Source organism: Pristiophorus japonicus, chromosome 13, assembly GCF_044704955.1.
Source record: "Pristiophorus japonicus isolate sPriJap1 chromosome 13, sPriJap1.hap1, whole genome shotgun sequence".
Classification (NCBI taxonomy): Eukaryota; Metazoa; Chordata; class Chondrichthyes; family Pristiophoridae; genus Pristiophorus; species Pristiophorus japonicus.
This window is the reverse complement of record NC_091989.1, coordinates 15,188,083-15,205,012: the sequence shown is the minus strand read 5'-3', so window position 1 is coordinate 15,205,012 and position 16,930 is coordinate 15,188,083. Positions and strand designations below refer to the sequence as shown.

Here is a 16,930-nt window from a genome sequence, read left to right as displayed (position 1 = left end):
ACAGAGTCGTCTACAATGTGGGAGGCAGACTCCTCCACGCTCCTTACCACTTGCGACAGTCTCTCGGGCACCCTTGCCATTGCAGCTATCATGTGGGAGTGCATGGCCATCACCCTTTGTGTGAACACCTCCCCCTTGAGTTCTTTATCTGAGTCCTGTGCAGCAGAACCCGTGCGCGAACCCGCCCTCCGGGGAGATGGCTCACGAGCTTCCCTTTGCCCCTTGACCCTGCTACACCCCGCTAGGCCCTGGTGCATCACCCAATGAGGACCCCTGCCCTCTAAGCTAACCTCTAAGGACCGCGTAGTACCAGTTTCTGAGCTGGTGCCTGCGGGTGAGAGAAGCAGTGACGCAGTGCTTGGCTCCTCCTCCTCCCCCTTGTCTTCTCCCTCGTCACTGGTTTGGGGGAGGGGCTCAGGCACAGGCTGCTCAGCTGCTGGCTCATTATCTGAGTCGCGTTGAGGTGAGGGCAGGGGGCAGGAATGGAGCAAGGCAGGCAGACAGAATGAGGAGGTGGAAAGTTATGAGGCCTTCTGGTTCAAGGGAGAAGTGGGATGAGAAGAGGGGATTGAGATACCATTGGTGCCCCCAACGGGTTTGATACCTCCGGCAACTACGGGGTCCACCACCTGCGGGCCAATGAGCTGCTGCAATCGCTCTTCCAGATCGGAACCTGGCGCAGTTCAGCTTCCCCCCCCCCCACTCCAGTCCCCTGATGCTCCATCCTGTTGTGTGCCATCTTGGCCTGCAAAAGAAGGAAGCTGTGTGAGTAAGAGTCAAGTTATGTATGCGGAAGACATACATAACTTGACAAGGTTAAATAGCTGTGAATGTAGGCAAGACGTGAAATGAGGCTGTGACTGTGAGTGGGCACAGATGGTTAGTGGTTGCCTGCTGGGTTAAGTGCTGGTTTGCAGATTGTGCACAGACAGAGGCTCAGAGGCTGGTATGTAAGAGTTGTGGAAACATGTACTCACCTTGACCACCCGAGTGAGGTCGTTGAATTTCTTGTGGCACTTTGTAGGGTTTCTATCCACCATGGTGCTGGTCGATGTTGTACAGCTTTCTTGCTCTTTTTGCTTTGTTGCTACACACACTCAGTTGTAGTACATGGCAGAATCAAGTCTTTTATTTAGACATTCATACTATACAAACCAAGTATGAAAGTTACTGAGACACAAACACTTCACAAAATAACTTTGTTTCAATTTCCAGTGGCTGCTTGTGAGGCATACACCTTCTCGGCCTTTTGGCTAAGATCATGCGTAACTGACCTGACAGGGGAGTAACCATGACCCCAAAGTGGTTCTCCCTGGATCAGGAAGGTGGTTCTCCTATGCTTTTTGGAAATAGATGTGTGGGGTGGCTTGACCCATCCACCTCCATGGCACGAACCTGGTATTGCAGCACTTCCAGGAACGGTGCAGTGGCTCTCAGCCTTTTGGCTAAGAGCATTGGCGCAGGGTGATCCTTGATGTGTGCAAGGTGACCTCTGGCGTTTGTGATTTGACAAAGAATTGGAAAGATTGGCTACGAATAAAAAAATAAAATTACACCTTCCGAATGTAGTATCTGTTCTTATCAGTTTAATATCCCCTATGGGGACATGATATTGAATTGATTTTTGGACAGGGAGCTAGATCAGGGGCATGCCCCGCCCACTCCATGCACCGACCTGGTATTGCAATATTTCCAGGAACAGTGCAACTTCGCCTCTCGGCCTTTTGGCCTAAGATCAAACACATTGGCGCAAAGTGATCTTTGGCGTTAGAGTTGATCTGGAACGAAATTGGATTAAAAAAAAACAATTTTTTTTAATTTAAAAAAAATAAAAAATTAAAATAAATAAAAAACATCTTCCGAATGTCTAGTGTCTAGTGTGTGTGTGTAACAAAAAACAGTTCCATCTCATACCTAAAAAGCCTTTGAACTCTTGTTTCCTTGTATAGTACATGCAGACAATTAACATGCAGATGATGTTAGACTCAAATGGCATTGTCCTGAAATCACGTCTAACTGCTTCCTGAATTACTATACACAAACCAGATCCAGATCGTTTCCTCGCATATTAACAAATGGTACATTCAAATACTTAACATACAGACAATGTCCTGAATTACTGTATATCATCATAATCATAGGCAGTCCCTCGAAACGAGGATGACTTGCTTCCACGCCGAAAAGGGATGAGTTCACAGGTGTTTCAGTGAAGGACCGAATATTCCAGATCCGAAACTGGAAGGATGGCAGATGCCTGTGCGTGGATTTTTTTAACGTGGGGTGGCCGTTGCACACCAGCCACCACACGGGCTTGACAGAGCTAGGTCTTGGTCCAGTGGCAAGGATTAACCAGGACGACTGGAGACCAGCTCTGCTGCACGGACCTAGTGCGCACACATATCGCAGTGTGGGCTGGCCCCGTGCTGCCCCTGGCCCTCGCCTCGTTTGGCCCCGAACTCACGCCTCTCCTGGGCCCCGATCACGTCCCCCTACGAACTCTTGCTGCTCCTTCGCCCCGACCTCGCCGCTCCTGCTGTTACTGCCCGCAGTGCTATCAGCTGTCGCCCTCCTGCAGCAGCACACACTGCTCCCTGCAGTGGTATGCCGCTGCACGTTGCTCCCTTTAATGGTCCCAGTCTTGCAGACCGGGACCGCGCCGATTTCCTGTACAGTAAAAAAATTACTGTACACAAACCAGGTGATCAGCAGAGGTGTTTCTTTGATGCCATACATAGATAGTATCGATGATACGTACAAATAGTTAACATATAGATAAATGACCAGCTACTCATTATCCCGAAGTCAAGTCTCACTGCCATAAATCATCTCCCACCATGAAGTACTGTAAACACACAGGTGATCAGGCAGACACATTTAAATGGCTACATGGCACCATATCATCGAGCGGCCTGTTTCGATCCAAACATCCTCTGTTTTAATCCAGACTTCATTCTTCAACTTTTAACACTTTTGTTTTCTCCAGACTGCGCCAAAGCAAAGCGTTTCAGAAATACGGGCTTTCACTCCCGCAGCCAACACCTCGACAGTCACCTCTGCCCACATGGCCCTATAGCCTGTGGAGTTCGCCTTCTCCCAGATGGAGGGAACACTGCCTCCCTCCTTCACTCCACTGCCCCCACCATTGTCTCCAACGCCAGGTCGCTGAACCGAGCGGCCCTTGCATGAGGTCTTGGACCAGCCATCGGTCACCTTCCCTGCAGCTCTCAGTCAACTCTAAAAATTATGAGAATGACCAGCTGCTGCCTGAAACGACATCCCCTTTAAGAACTGGAATGAACAGCGGGCTGACTATCAGGTGCAATTGGGTGCAGCCCCGGTAATAGTGCCCCTGCAGTGCCCCCCTGAGGCCATTAGCGCCTCTGATACCGCCTCGCAGCATTTCTGAGGGAAAAGTGCACAATTTTCTATATAACATAAACTTAGCGTCCCAAACACGGCGCAATCGAATTTTGTCCCCTCTGCTCTGAAAAATGAAAGTATAATCATCATCATCATAGGCAGTCCCTCGGAATCGAGAAAGACTTGCTTTCACTCTTAAAATGAGTCCTGAAGTGACTGAACAGTCCAATACGAGAGCCACAGTCCCTGTCACAGGTGGGACAGATAGTCGTTGAGGGTAAGGGAGGGTGGGACTGGTTTGCCGCACGCTCTTTCCGCTGCCTGCGCTTGATTTCTGCACGCTCTCGGCGATGAGACTTGAGTTGCTCAGCGCCCTCCCAGATGCACTTCCTCCACTTAGCGCGGTCTTTGGCCAGGGACTCCCAGGTGTCGGTGGGGATGTTGCACTTTATCGGGGAGGCTTTGTAACATTTCCTCTGCCCACCTTTGGCTTGTTTGCCATGAAGGAGTTCTGAGTAGAGCGCTTGCTTTGGGAGTCTCGTGTCTGGCATGCGGACAATGTGGCCTGCCCAGCGGAACTGATCAAGTGTGGTCAGTGCTTCAATGCTGGTGATGGTCGAGGCCTATATAAAGCCTATTAGTGTAATTCATAGAATCATAGAAACTTACAGCAGGAAGGAGGCCATTTCGGCCCATCGTGTCTGCTCTGGCCTACAAAGAGCTATCTAGCCTAATCCCACGTTCCAACTCTTGGTCTATAGCCCTGTAGATTACGGCACTTCAAGTGCATATCGAAGCACTTTTTAAATGTGGTGAGGGTTTCTGCCTCTACCACCCTTTCAGGCAGTGAGTTTCAGACCTCCACCACCCTCTGGGTGACAACATTTCCCCTCAAATCCCCTCTAAACTTCCTACCAATTACGTTAACTCTATACCCCTGGTTGTTGGCCCCTCTGCTAAGGGAAATAGGTTCCTCCTATCCACTCTATCTAGGCCCCTCATAATTTTATACACCTCAATAAGGTCTCCCCTCAGCCTCCTCTTTTCCAAAGAAAACAAACCCCAGCCTATCCAATCTGTCCTCATAGCTAAAATTCTCCAGTCCCGGCAACATCCTTGTAAATCTCCTCTGTACCCTCTCTAGTGCAATCACATTTTTCATGTAAAGTGGTGATCAGAACTGCACGCAGTACTCTAGCTGTGGCCTAACTACTGTTATATACAGTTCAAGCATAACCTCCCTGCTCTTGTATTCTATATCTTGGCTAATAAAGGCAAGTATTGCCTTCTTAACCACCTTATCTACCTGGCTTGCTACCTTCTCTCCAAGGTCCCTTTGTTCCTTGACACTTCTCAGTGTCCTACCATTTAATGTGTATTCCCTTACCTTGTTAGACCTCCCCAAATGCATTACCCCACACTTCTCCGGGTTGAATTCCATTTGCCACTGTTCTGCCCACCTGACCAGTTCATTGTTATCTTCCTGCAGTCTACAGCTTTCTTCTTCATTATAAACCACACAGCCAATTTTTGTATCATCTGCAAACTTCTTAATCATACTCCCTACATTCAAGCCTAAATAATAATAATACAGGCAACTCTCGATTATCCACACACAGATGCAACGGGAAACCGTTGTAACGGCATGTAATAATAACTTTTATTTATATAGCGCCTTTAATGTAGTAAAACGTTCCAAGGCGATTCACAACACGGATCATGCGGAGACATCGTTGGTGATATATCTCCAGCGACTTGAGGTGCCTTTTATACATCGTCCATGCATCAGATCCATACAGAAGGGCGGGTATTACTACAGCCCTGTAGACCATGAGTTTGGTGGTAGATTTGAGGGCCTGGTCTTCAAACACTCTTTTCCTCAGACGGCCGAAGGCTGCGCTGGAGCACTGGAGGCGATGCTGAATCTCCGCATCAATATCTGCCTTTGTTGATAAGAGGCTCCCGAGATATGGGAAATGGTCCACGTTGTCCAGGGCCACACCGTGGATCTTGATGATTGGAGGGCAGTGCTGTGCGGCAGTGGCAGTCTGGTGGATACATTTATCTGGTGGACAAACAGATAAATTTGACATCGAGCCACAGAAGAAATTAAGGCAGATGATCAAAATCTTGTTTAAAGAGGTAGGTTTTAACGAGCGTCTTAAAGGAGGAACAAGAGGTAGAGAGGCGGAGAGGTTTCGGGAGGGAGTTCCAGAGCTTAGGGCCCAAACAACTGAAGGCACGGGATGTTCAAGAGGCCAGAATTTGAGGAACGCAGACATCTTGTAGGGTTGTGAGGCTGAAAAAGATTACAGAGATAGAGAGGGGTGAGGCCATGGAGTGATTTGTAAACAAGGATGAGAATTTTGAAATCGAGGCGTTGTTTTAACTGGGAGCCAATGTAGGTCAGAAAGCACAAGGGTGATGGGTGATCTTGACTTGGTGCAGGTTAGTACATGGGCTGCTGAAGTTTACGTCGTGTGAAATGTGGAAGGCTGGCCAAGAGTGAGTTGGAGTAGTCAAGTCTAAAGGTAACAAAGGCATGGATGAGGGTTTCAGCAGCAGAAGAGCTGAGGCAGGGGCAGAGGCGGGCAATGTTATGAAGGTGGAAAAAGGCGGTTTTAGTTATGCCACGGACATGTGACTGGAAACTCATTTCAGGATCAAATATGACACCTAGGTAGCGAACAGTCTTGTTCACCCTCAGATTGATGCTAGAGAGAGGGATGGAGTCAGTGGTTAGGGAACACAGTTTGTGGCAGGAACCAAAGATATTGGCTTCGGTCTTCCCAATATTTAATTGGAGAACATTTCTGCTCATCCAGTATTGGATGTCGGACAAGCAATCTGACAATTTAGATACCAAGCAGGAGTCGAGAGAAGTGGTGGCGAGGTAGAGCTGGGTGTCGTCAGCGTACATGTGGAAACTGACTCCGTGTTTTAGGATGATATTGCCAAGAGTCAGCATATAGACGAAAAATAAGAGGGGGCCAAGGGCAGATCTTTGGGCGACACCAGAGGTAACGATGCGGGAGTGGGAAGAGAAGCCATTGCTGGAGATTTTCTGGCTACGATTAGATAGATAAGAATGGAACCAGACGAGTGCAGTCCCACCCAGCTGGACGTTGGTGGAGAGGCGTTGGAGGAGGATGGAGTGGTCAACTGTGTCAAAGGCTGCAGACAGGTCCAGAAGGACGAGGAGGGACAGTTTACCTTTGTCACAGTCACAAAGGATGTTATTTGTGACTTTGATGAGAGCAGTTTCGGTACTGTGACTGGGGCGAAAGCCAAATTGAAGGAATTCAAACATTGACTTCATGGAAAGATGATTACGGATTTGGGAGGCAACAACACTTTCAAGTACTTTGGACAGGAAAGGGAGGTTGGAGATGGGGAGATAGCTGGCAAGCAAAGTGGGGTCAAGGGTTGTTTTTTTGAGGAGAGGGGTGATGACAGCAGATTTGAAGGAGAGGAGAACAGTACCTGAGAACAGAGAACCGTTAACAATGTCGGCTAACATGGGAGCCAGAAAAGGAAGTTGGGTGGTCAACAGTTTAGTGGGAATAGGGTCAAGGGAGCAGGAAGTGAGTCCCATGGATAAGATGAGTTTGGAGAGATTAAGAGGGAAGATCAAAGCGAAACTAAAAAAAGATGTGAGTTTAGGGCTAGGGCAGGTGGGAGCATCAGATGAAGTTTGGCCCCGGTGGGCTAGGGGAAGGAAGGGAACTCACAGAGGCAGCTGATTGGATGGTCTCAATCTTTGAGACAAAGAAGTCCATGAGCTCCTCACACTTGTTGTTGGAGGTGAGTGTGGTGGAGACAGGGGTGAGGGGTTTAAGGAGACGGTTAGCAGCAGAGAATAGTAGTTGGGGGTTGTCTTTGCATTCCCGAATGATCCTGGAATAGTGAGCAGTTTTTGTAGACAAGAGTAAGAATCGATAGTATTTATAAATTATATAAATCATTGATATATACCACAAAAAGCAAGGGACCTAGTACTAAGCCCTGCGGAACCCCACTGGAAACAGCCTTCCAGTCACAAAAACACCCATCGACCATTACCCTTTGCAGCCTGCCGCTGAGTCAATTTTAGATCCAACTTGCCACTTTGCCCTGGATCCCATGGGGCATTTACTTTTGTGACCAGTCTGACATGTGGGACCTTATCAAAAGCCTTGCTAAAATCCACATACACTACATCAAACGCACTATCCTCATCGACCCTCCTTGTTACCTCCTCAAAAATTCAATCAAGTTAGTCAGACAGGACCCTCCCTTAGCAAATCCCTGCTGACTGTCCTTGATTAATCCATGCCTTTCTAAATGAAGATTTATCCTGTCCCTCAGCACTTTTTTCAATACTTTTCCCACCTGACCAGCCTGTAATTACTCAGTCTATCCCTTTCTCCCTTTTCTCCGGAAGGAGATTGCAAAGTAAAGGATGTGAAGTTGCAGGGGATTACATTGTGCTTTTAGTTGGCAGAATGGCACTGTTGTGATAGTTGGAGGAGTCACCCGTTTGGCACGAGGATGCATCTCCAAGCGTATTTCTGACCGGCTCACCCTAAGACTCGTGACCAGACTCGTAATACTGGTCTGGTCATGTAAAGCATCCTAAGATAACAATTCCCAAAAGTACAATGAGCTTAAATTACAATAGGCCCTTTTCCAGGCCTGAAATGGGTGCCAGGTATGGAACACAAGCACCAACCGGGCCTCGTGGCCTCGTTAGCATTAATTAGATGAGCTGCCGGTGTCTCTTGCACCTCCACAGGTAGAGGACCAATGGTGGGTCCTGGGATGGGTCCTGGGGCGGCAACTGGGGGCAGTCAGGACACTGGAGTCGGTGGGGGCAGCGGCGTGGGTGGGGTTTGCCGGCGGGGGGGCACTCTTGTTCCTCCTAGCTCCACGGAAACAGTTTTACATTATTTTTTTAATCGTGTGCCTCATCAAAGAATCTTGAGCTGCTCCTGCTCTGCTCATCCAATCTCAGCAAGGGGACCGAAAACTGGCATAATAGAAAAGAAAGACTTGCATTTATATAGCGCCTTCCACGACCACCGGATGTCTCAAAGCGTTTTACAGCCAATGAAGCACTTTTTGGAGGGTAGTCACTGTTGTCATGTGAGAAATGCAGCAGCCAATTTGTGCTCAGCAAGCTCCCACAAACGGCAATGTGATAATGACCAGACAATCTGGTTTTGTTTTCTGTTGATTGAGGGATAAATATTGGCCCCAGGACACCGGGGATAACTTCCCTGCTCTTCTTCGAAATAGTGCCATGGAATCTTTTACATCCACCTGAGAGGGCAGACGGGGCCTCGGTTTAATGTCTCATCTGAAAGACTGTGCCTCCGGCAGTGCAGCACTCCCTCAGCACTGCACTGGAGTGTCAGCCTAGATTTATGTGCTCAAATCTCTGGAGTGGGACATATGTAAGGGACCTAACGCCTGTTTTAGGCTGCCTATAGGGGCACCTGAAAATCCACCCGACCCAATATTCAGGTCAGACGTCTTTCAGACGTCCCTGGGCCATGGAATGTTGGTCCACAAAACTGGCTGGTGTTGCGCCCGTTTTATACCCCTGAGCGTCCTCAGCCCAGGTGTTTTAAACAATGAATTGGAATTGTATTTTGACAATAAAACGAATCAATAGCTCCCTCTATAGTCTAGTGGGTAATGACGCTGTTCACTGTGATTGCAAGCTATACGACCAGAGACCCTGGTTTGTGCTGGTTAATTGATCGCAGCCAGAGCAGCGACCACTTGGGGTACCGGAGACTTACAGGTGGCCATAGGATTATCCCAGCAAGAGTCAGCACCTTCAGGGAGGATGGAAGGAATGGCAAAAAGGAGACCAAATACCCCACAACTTTTATACCCTAACGCTACCGAGAAACAGGGGCCGAAATTCACCGTCCCCCAACGGGACAGCTACCGCGGAGATTGAGCGGGCGACCGATAAAATCGATGGGCCGCTGCGGTCAGATGATTTTCCCTCCCCGAGCCCTATTTGAGCGGTGAGCACCTCCGCCAGAAACGGCGCGGTGAAGCCGCTGTAAAGGAGACTTTCCAGCGGAGAGCTCTGCAGCGTGCGGGCTGCTGGAAAGTGGCAGGGACAGGCATTTTCAGCTGCAAAAAAGGAAACCTTCCCAACGGTGCCCCCGCGAGGTATTCGAGTCGGTGCTCGAACGGGACACCGCTGGAGTGTTGCCGCGATCGGGGCTCTTTGGTAGGGAAATAGTTTTATTAATTTTAGTATTTTTATTTAAGATTACAGCATCCGCTGTATTTATCTTTTAATAGTTTTATTGATCATTAGTGATTTTATTTAAGATTACAATATCCACTGTATTTATCTTTTAATAGTTTTAGTAATTGTTTTGGCTCCATTCAACCTGCTGAGTGCTGCTCAGAGGTTTGCACAGACCCCTGTGCTTTTGTACAACTTTCAGGTCTGACTCTTTAGTGGAGGCCTGTGGGCTGCAGAGACCTGCTTGGCCGGGTTCACCCTGAGGATGGGAGGAGTGTTGGGAGGGTGACACCTGGCCCTCCCCCAGGGTGGCGATGGGTCGATGTCTCCTCACTCCTCCTCCTCCTCCTGCACTGCCTCCTCCTCCTCCTCCTCCTGCACCTCCTCCTCCTCCTCAGGTGGTACTGCTGGCTCGATCTCCAGCGGCTGTCCCCTCATGATGGCCAGGTTGTGCAGCATGCAGCAGACCACGACGATGATGGAGACCCGTTGAGGAGAGTACTGCAGGGTGCCACCAGAACGGTCCAGGCACCGGAACCTCTGCGTAAGGATGCCTATGCACTGCTCGATGATACACCTGGTGGCACAATGAGCGTCATTGTATGCATGCTCTGCCGCTGTCCTGGGGTTCTGCGGTGGAGTGAGCAGCCAAGTGGACAGGGGATATCCCCTTGTCCCCAAGCAGCCAACCGCAATCCTGATTCGGGCCGGTGAAGACGGCGGGCACACTGGTCTGGCGCAGAGTGAACGAATCATGGCTGCTGCCCCACTTGCCCGCTGCCTCTCTGTACGGTGCTGACGGCATGCCTACTCCTGCGTGCCGCCCTGCTTCTGACCAGGTGTACCAGGTATCGCCCTCCCAACACTCCTCCCATCCTCAGGGTGAACTCGGCCAAGCAGGTCTCTGCAGCCCATAGGCCTCCACTAAAGAGTCAGACCTGAAAGTTGTACAAAAGCACAGGGGTCTGTGCAAACCTCTGAGCAGCACTCAGAAGGTTGAATGGAGCCAAAACAATTAATAAAACTATTAAAAGATAAATACAGTGGATATTGTAATCTTAAATAAAATCACTAATAATTAATAAAACTATTAAAAGATAAATACAGCAGATGCTGTAATCTTAAATAAAAATACTAAAATTAATAAAACTATTTCCCTACCAAAGAGCCCTGATCGCGGCAACACTCCAGCGGTGTCCCGTTCGAGCACCGACTCGAATACCTCGCGGGGGCACCGCTGAAAATTCCTGTCCTTGCCGCTTTCCAGCGGCCGGCACGCTGCAGAGCTCTCCGCTGGAATGTCTCCTTTACATCGGCTTCACCGCGCCGGTTCCGGCGGAAGTGCACACCGCTCAAATACCCTTAAATACGCTCAAATAGGGAAAATCATCCGACCACGGCGGCCCATCGATTTTATCGGTCGCCCGTCCAAACTCCATGGTAGCCGTCCCTTTGAGGATGCTATATTTCTGACCCTATGTATATGAAAGTATTGCAATCAAAATGCAATTACATTAAAAACATTCCCTCCTCACTGAGCTACTGCTGTACTGGTAAAGTCCCAAAGGGATATCTGATTGTGGTTTTACTAATGCCTAAAACTCCCTCCCATAGTTTGCAAGGTGTCGAAATCTCGACTCCCGATAAATGACTCAGATACCTTCAGCTCCGGCAGAAGTTTCTTTAATTTACTATCTAGCAAGGGAAAGGTCACACTCAGTCAATGGCTAAGTGAACACCTCCGAAATGGTACAATTTCACGAGATATTTATACATTAAAACCCAAGTTATGGCCTCTCCCTGTGTATTGGCTCTGTCTCGCAGTCAGTGAATACAGATAAAGAGTTAATTATTACATCCTTGTCCTGACATGGTTTCCAGATATTTCCTTTTGTCAGGGTTATTAGTTGGCCAGCCGGCCATTACTCGATGAGAGTGTGGTAATGAGCTATTACCTGCCTTGCATTGTGTCAGGATTGTCCAGTTTCCTGGTCAGTTATCTTTTTGCAAGAGATAATGGCTGGTGGTTTGAGTACTTCGAAAAGGGTGGGGTGGAGTGGAACTGTGTCGTATCGACAATAGGAGAGCACCATGGGGGATACTTGTCTCAGCAGGACTTGCCTCCCAGCTGTCTGGTAGCTATCAGCCATTTCAAGCCAGGTTTAGCTGTTTATGCAAACCGACTGCTTATTGCAGAAATTCCTGGAAGGACCAGGGCTCCATTTCGTTTTATATTAAAAAGGGCACAAAATTACAGTGTGGTACAGCTTAGATAAAAATACATTTCCACAAAGGGCCCGTCACTCCTACAATTTACAGCCCAGCCTGCTCTTTCCAAGGACTCTCCATGCTCGCTAATATCTTTGGATTCCTGTATGCCTAAAGCAACACTTTCAATTGGGTAAGTTGTGGCTCTGTTTTGAGGCACGTGGATTCGAAGGAGGCTTTTGTTAGATCTACCTCTATACGCCTTCCCTTATTGTTCAACATTCACTCCCTCCACCACCGGCGCACCGTGGCTGCAGTGTGTACTATCTACAAGATGCCCTGCAGCAACTCGCCAAGGCTTCTTCGACAGCACCTCCCAAACCCGCGACCTCTACCACCTAGAAGGACAAGGGCAGCAGGCGCATGGGAACACCACCACCTCCACATTCCCCTCCAAGTCACACACCATCCTGACTTGATAATATATCCTTCATCGTCGTTGGGTCAAGATCCTGGAACTCCCTCCCTAACAGCACTATGGAAGTACCTTCACCAAACGGACTGCAGTGGTTCAAGAAGGTGGCTCACTGCCACTTTCTCAAGGGGAATTAGGGGGGGGCAATAAATACTGGCCTCGCCCACATCCAGGAACGATTTTAAAAAAAAGTTATCTATGCCCTGTATACTTTGGGTTTAGTTGGATCCATGCTCCTGAACTTAGACCAACGAAAAAGGGTAAATCCTATTAGGCCCTATACCACCGATGGGCCTCACATGCAGTGAGCTCATGTCAGAAATGTTATGACCCAGTGAACACTTTGAGTTTGATATTTATTCCCTGCTAGATCTCCAATGATTCAGCCATGTTCTGATTGAAAGGCAGAACAGGCTCGAGTGGCAAACGCCATTTAAGAATATGAGAAATCTGGGGAACAGAAATAGGCCTTCACGCCCGACAGGAATTTGGCACGATAGGTTTTACCAATCCTCTTCATATTTTTCTAAAGCGCTTTTCAGGCCAGCTCTTCGCCGGCAAGAACAAACCAAACTTCCTTACCATTTCCTCATAACTTAAAAGTGTTTTTTCACAAATTCATTACTCCTTAGGAACATAAGAATTTCTCGATGAAAAAAGACCACAGTCCATCTAGTTCACCTACCTTCCTGGTAGTCGCATGGAATTTTGTAACATACTAAATTCTTACAGGGCTTGTCAGGCTAGATGCAGGGAGGATGTTTCCCCTGGCTGGGGAGTCTAGAACCAGAGATCAGAATAAGGGGTCGGCCATTTAGGACTGAGCTGAGGAGAAACTGCTTCACTCAGAGGGTGGTGAATCCTTGTAATTCTCTACCTCAGAGGGCTGTGGATACTCAGTTGTATATATTCAAGACAGAGATCAATAGATTTTTGAATATTAAGGGAATCAAGGGATTACGGGGATAGTGCAGGAAAGTGGAGTTGAGGTAGAAGATCAGCCATGATCTGATTGAATGGTGGAGCAGGCTCGAGGGAGCGAATAGCCTACTCCTACTCCTAATTCTTATGTTCTTATGGTTCAACGATAACAGAATTGTTAAATAATCATAGCAATCAATCTCTATGAATTAGTCTACAACAGACCTAGACTCAAGACTAGGAAATCCCCAACGGAGAGATTTGGGATTCATAGGTCCAAAGTTACCTGTTCCTCCTAGGCATGCTATACTTACCACATGAATTTCTCAAATTACTCATATAGCGTGCCTTTAAAATGCCATTAATCAAATAAACATTAGACCACTATTTTATTATAAGCTGTTATCTTATCATTAGCCTAATTGCTGCTTCAATTATGGATCTCATCATCTCCCAATCACACGTTACCTGATCCATTTTAGCTCTTAAGTAATGGGTGATTTGTGAAAGCAAAATAACCATTTTGATTACACGTCTGGTACACTAGTTTTAAAAGTGTAATAGCATCAGTTCACTTTTAACACTAGTTAACATTTAATTTAACAAGAAGCCATCTTCAACCTGTATAATTTTTTTAAAAACAAGGATGTAGAGGATAAATGGGCCCACTGAGTCCCAAAACCTGAAAGTGATGGACACAAGGGAGGAATCTGTATGATAGTGGATGCAGATGTGATTACTAAGAGTGTTTCACCCGAAGAGTTCATGTATTTTTAAAGTAGAGGTTGTGGAGGAGCGTGTTGTCAAACTGATGGGGTATATGGATTTAAGATGTATTTAAGTGGAAGCTAGATAAATACATGAGGGAGAAAGGAATAAAAGGTTATGCTGATAGGGTTAGATGAGGGAGGAGGCTTGTTTGTGGTACATTCTATGTCATTCTGTAAAAAATGTAACCTTATGTTGAGTTAACAGAGCTTCCAGCAGTAAGCTTTCCTGTGTTTTATGCCTTTTTCCCCTGTGTGTATATATATATACATAAGAATGTGAAGAAAGAATCTGTTTGCATATTTCTCTCTCAGACCCAGTCCTATGCATACAAAGAAAAATAGTGATAGAAGGTTGTGTTCTGGCACTGCACTCATTACTTGGAGTGTCCTGTGTAGTGTAATGTTATTGAGCATTTACCATTCATCATAATATGTTAGCATTTAGCAGTAATCCAAGACTCAGCGTTATTACAGCTATGCCTCAATGTCACATGACATCCAATCAGCGGTAATGGATTACTACAAGGTGACAAATTATTGGGGAAAGATGCTTGAATATGTCCTAATTTTGGTGGGATGGGCCAGTCAAAGTGAAGTTGAAATTGGCTCAGTGCGTAACTGAGACATACAGACCAGGAAAGTCTCAAGTTTTGTTCCAAGCCTGTGCTGAATAAAGTCATCGCAACCTGGATACAGCTGGCCTTACTACTCCAGGATTATGCAGGGGATATTCACTCAAGATTTCCATCCCTAACGCCTGTAGGAAAGTGTGTGTGGTGTGTGCGTGTGTGTAGATATATGTGTGTCATCGCGCCAACCTTCTTCTCAATCTTCCTCGCTGCAACGCTCCATCTCACACTCAACAAGCTCCCCGCTGGAGTGGAACTAAACTACAGAACCAGTGGGAACCTGTTCAACCTTCGTCTTCTCCAGGCCAGGTCCAAGACCGTTCCAACCTCTGTCATCGAATTGCAGTCCGCGGATGATGCTTGCGTCTGCGCACATACAGAGACTGAACTCCAAGTCATTGTCAACATCTTCATCGAAGCGTACGAAAGCATGGGCCTTACACTAAGCATGTGTAAGACAAAGGTCCTCCACCAACCTAACCTCGCCACACAGCACTGCCCCCTAGTCATCAAGATCCACGACGTGGCCCTGGACAATGTGGACCACTTTCCATACATCAGAGGCGTATTATCAGCAAGGGCAGACATCGACGACAAGGTTCAACACCGCCTCCAGTGCACCAGCGCAGCCTTCGGCCACCTGAGGAAAAGAATGTTCGAAGATCAGGCCCTCAAATCAGCCACCAAGCTCATGGTCTACAGGGCTGTAGTGATACCCGCCCTCCTGTATGGCTCAGAGACGTGGACCATATACAGTAGACACCTCAAATCGCTGGAGAAAACCACCAACAATGTCTCCGCAAGATCCTGCAAATCCCCTGGGAGGACAGACGCACCAGCGTTAGCGTCCTCGACCAGGTCAACATCCCCAGCATTGAAGCACTGACCACACCCGACCAGCTCTGTTGGGTGGACCACATTGTTCGCATGCCTGACACAAAACTCCCAAAGCAAGCGCTCTACTCGGAACTCCCACATGGCAAGCGAGCCCCAGGTGGGCAGAGGAAATGTTTCAAGGACACCCTCAAAGCCTCCTTGATAAAATGCAACATCCCCACCAACACATGGGAGTCCCTGGCCAAAGACCGCCCTAAGTGGAGGAAGTGCATCCGGGAGGGCACTGAGCACCTTGAGTCTCATCACCGAGAGCATGCAGAAAACAAGCGCAGGCAGCGGAAGGAGTGTGCGGCAAACCAGTCCCACCCACCCTTTCCTTCAGCCACTGTCTGTCCCACCTGTGACAGACTGTAATTCCCATATTGGACTGTAGAGTCACCTGAGAACTCACTTTTAGAGTGGAAGCAAGTCTTCCTCGATTTCGAAGGACTACCTATGATGATATGTTTGTCTTCGAAGTGCTCCTTCCAGCGGACCCTGACTGTCTCGGTGTCCTTGATGAGTGTCTCCCCGTTATTGGCCAGCAGTGGGGTAGGGCCGTAGGTAGACTTGACTGCAGTGAAGAATCCTCACACATCATGGCTGTTGGCCAGCTGCTGAATCTCCTGTGCTTTCTCCACCCACCATCTCTTCTTTAGGTCACGGGTTTTTTGTTGGACTTCGGCCTGGGCTGGGCCACATTGTCTGCATGCCCAACGCAAGACTCCCAAAGCAAGCGCTCTACTCAGAACTCCTGCACGGCAAGCGAGCCCCAGGTGGGCAGAGGAAACATTTCAAGGACACCCTTAAAGCCTCCTTGATAAAGTGCAACATTCCCACCGACACCTAGGAATCCCTGGCCAAAGACCGCCCTAAGTGGAGGAAGAGCATCCGGGAGGGCGCTGAGCACCTCGAGTCTCATTGCCGAGAGCATGCAGAAAATAAGCGCAGGCTGCAGAAAAAGTGTGCGGCAAACCAGACTCCTCACCCACCCTTTCCTTCAACCACTGTCTGTCCCACCTGTGACAGAGACTGTAATTTCCATATTGGACTGTACAATCACCTGAGAACTCACTTTTAGAGTGGAAGCAAGTCTTCCTCGATTTTGAAGGACTGCCTATGTTGATGATAATGATGTGTGTGTGTGTGGATGTGTGTGTGTGTATGTGTGTGTGTGTGGGGATATATATATGTGTGTGTGGATGTGTGTGTGTGTGTGGATGTGTGTGTGTGTGTGTGTGTGTGGATATATATATGTGTGCGTAGATGTGTGGATGTATGTGTGTGTGTGTGTGTGTGTGGATATATATATGTATGTGTGGATGTGTGTATGTATGTGTGGATGTGTGTGTGTGTGTGGATATATATGTGTGGATGTGTGTGGATGTATATGTGTGTGTGGATGTGTGTATGTATGTGTGGATGTGTGTGTGTGGAT

At 47.9% G+C, this 16,930-nt stretch overlaps 1 protein-coding gene, 1 non-coding gene and 1 pseudogene across 6 annotated transcripts in view; all 3 read left to right on the top strand.

Moving 5' to 3' along the window:
- The window catches only part of LOC139277947 (uncharacterized), a 123,278-nt gene that overhangs the window by 60,126 nt on the left and 46,222 nt on the right, over positions 1-16,930 (top strand). The window lies entirely within an intron of this gene.
- On the top strand, positions 1,234-1,432 carry LOC139279173 (U2 spliceosomal RNA). Its single transcript, XR_011596414.1, has one exon. It is a non-coding gene; the product is annotated as a U2 spliceosomal RNA (small nuclear RNA).
- Positions 1,553-1,712, top strand: LOC139279089 (U2 spliceosomal RNA; annotated as a pseudogene).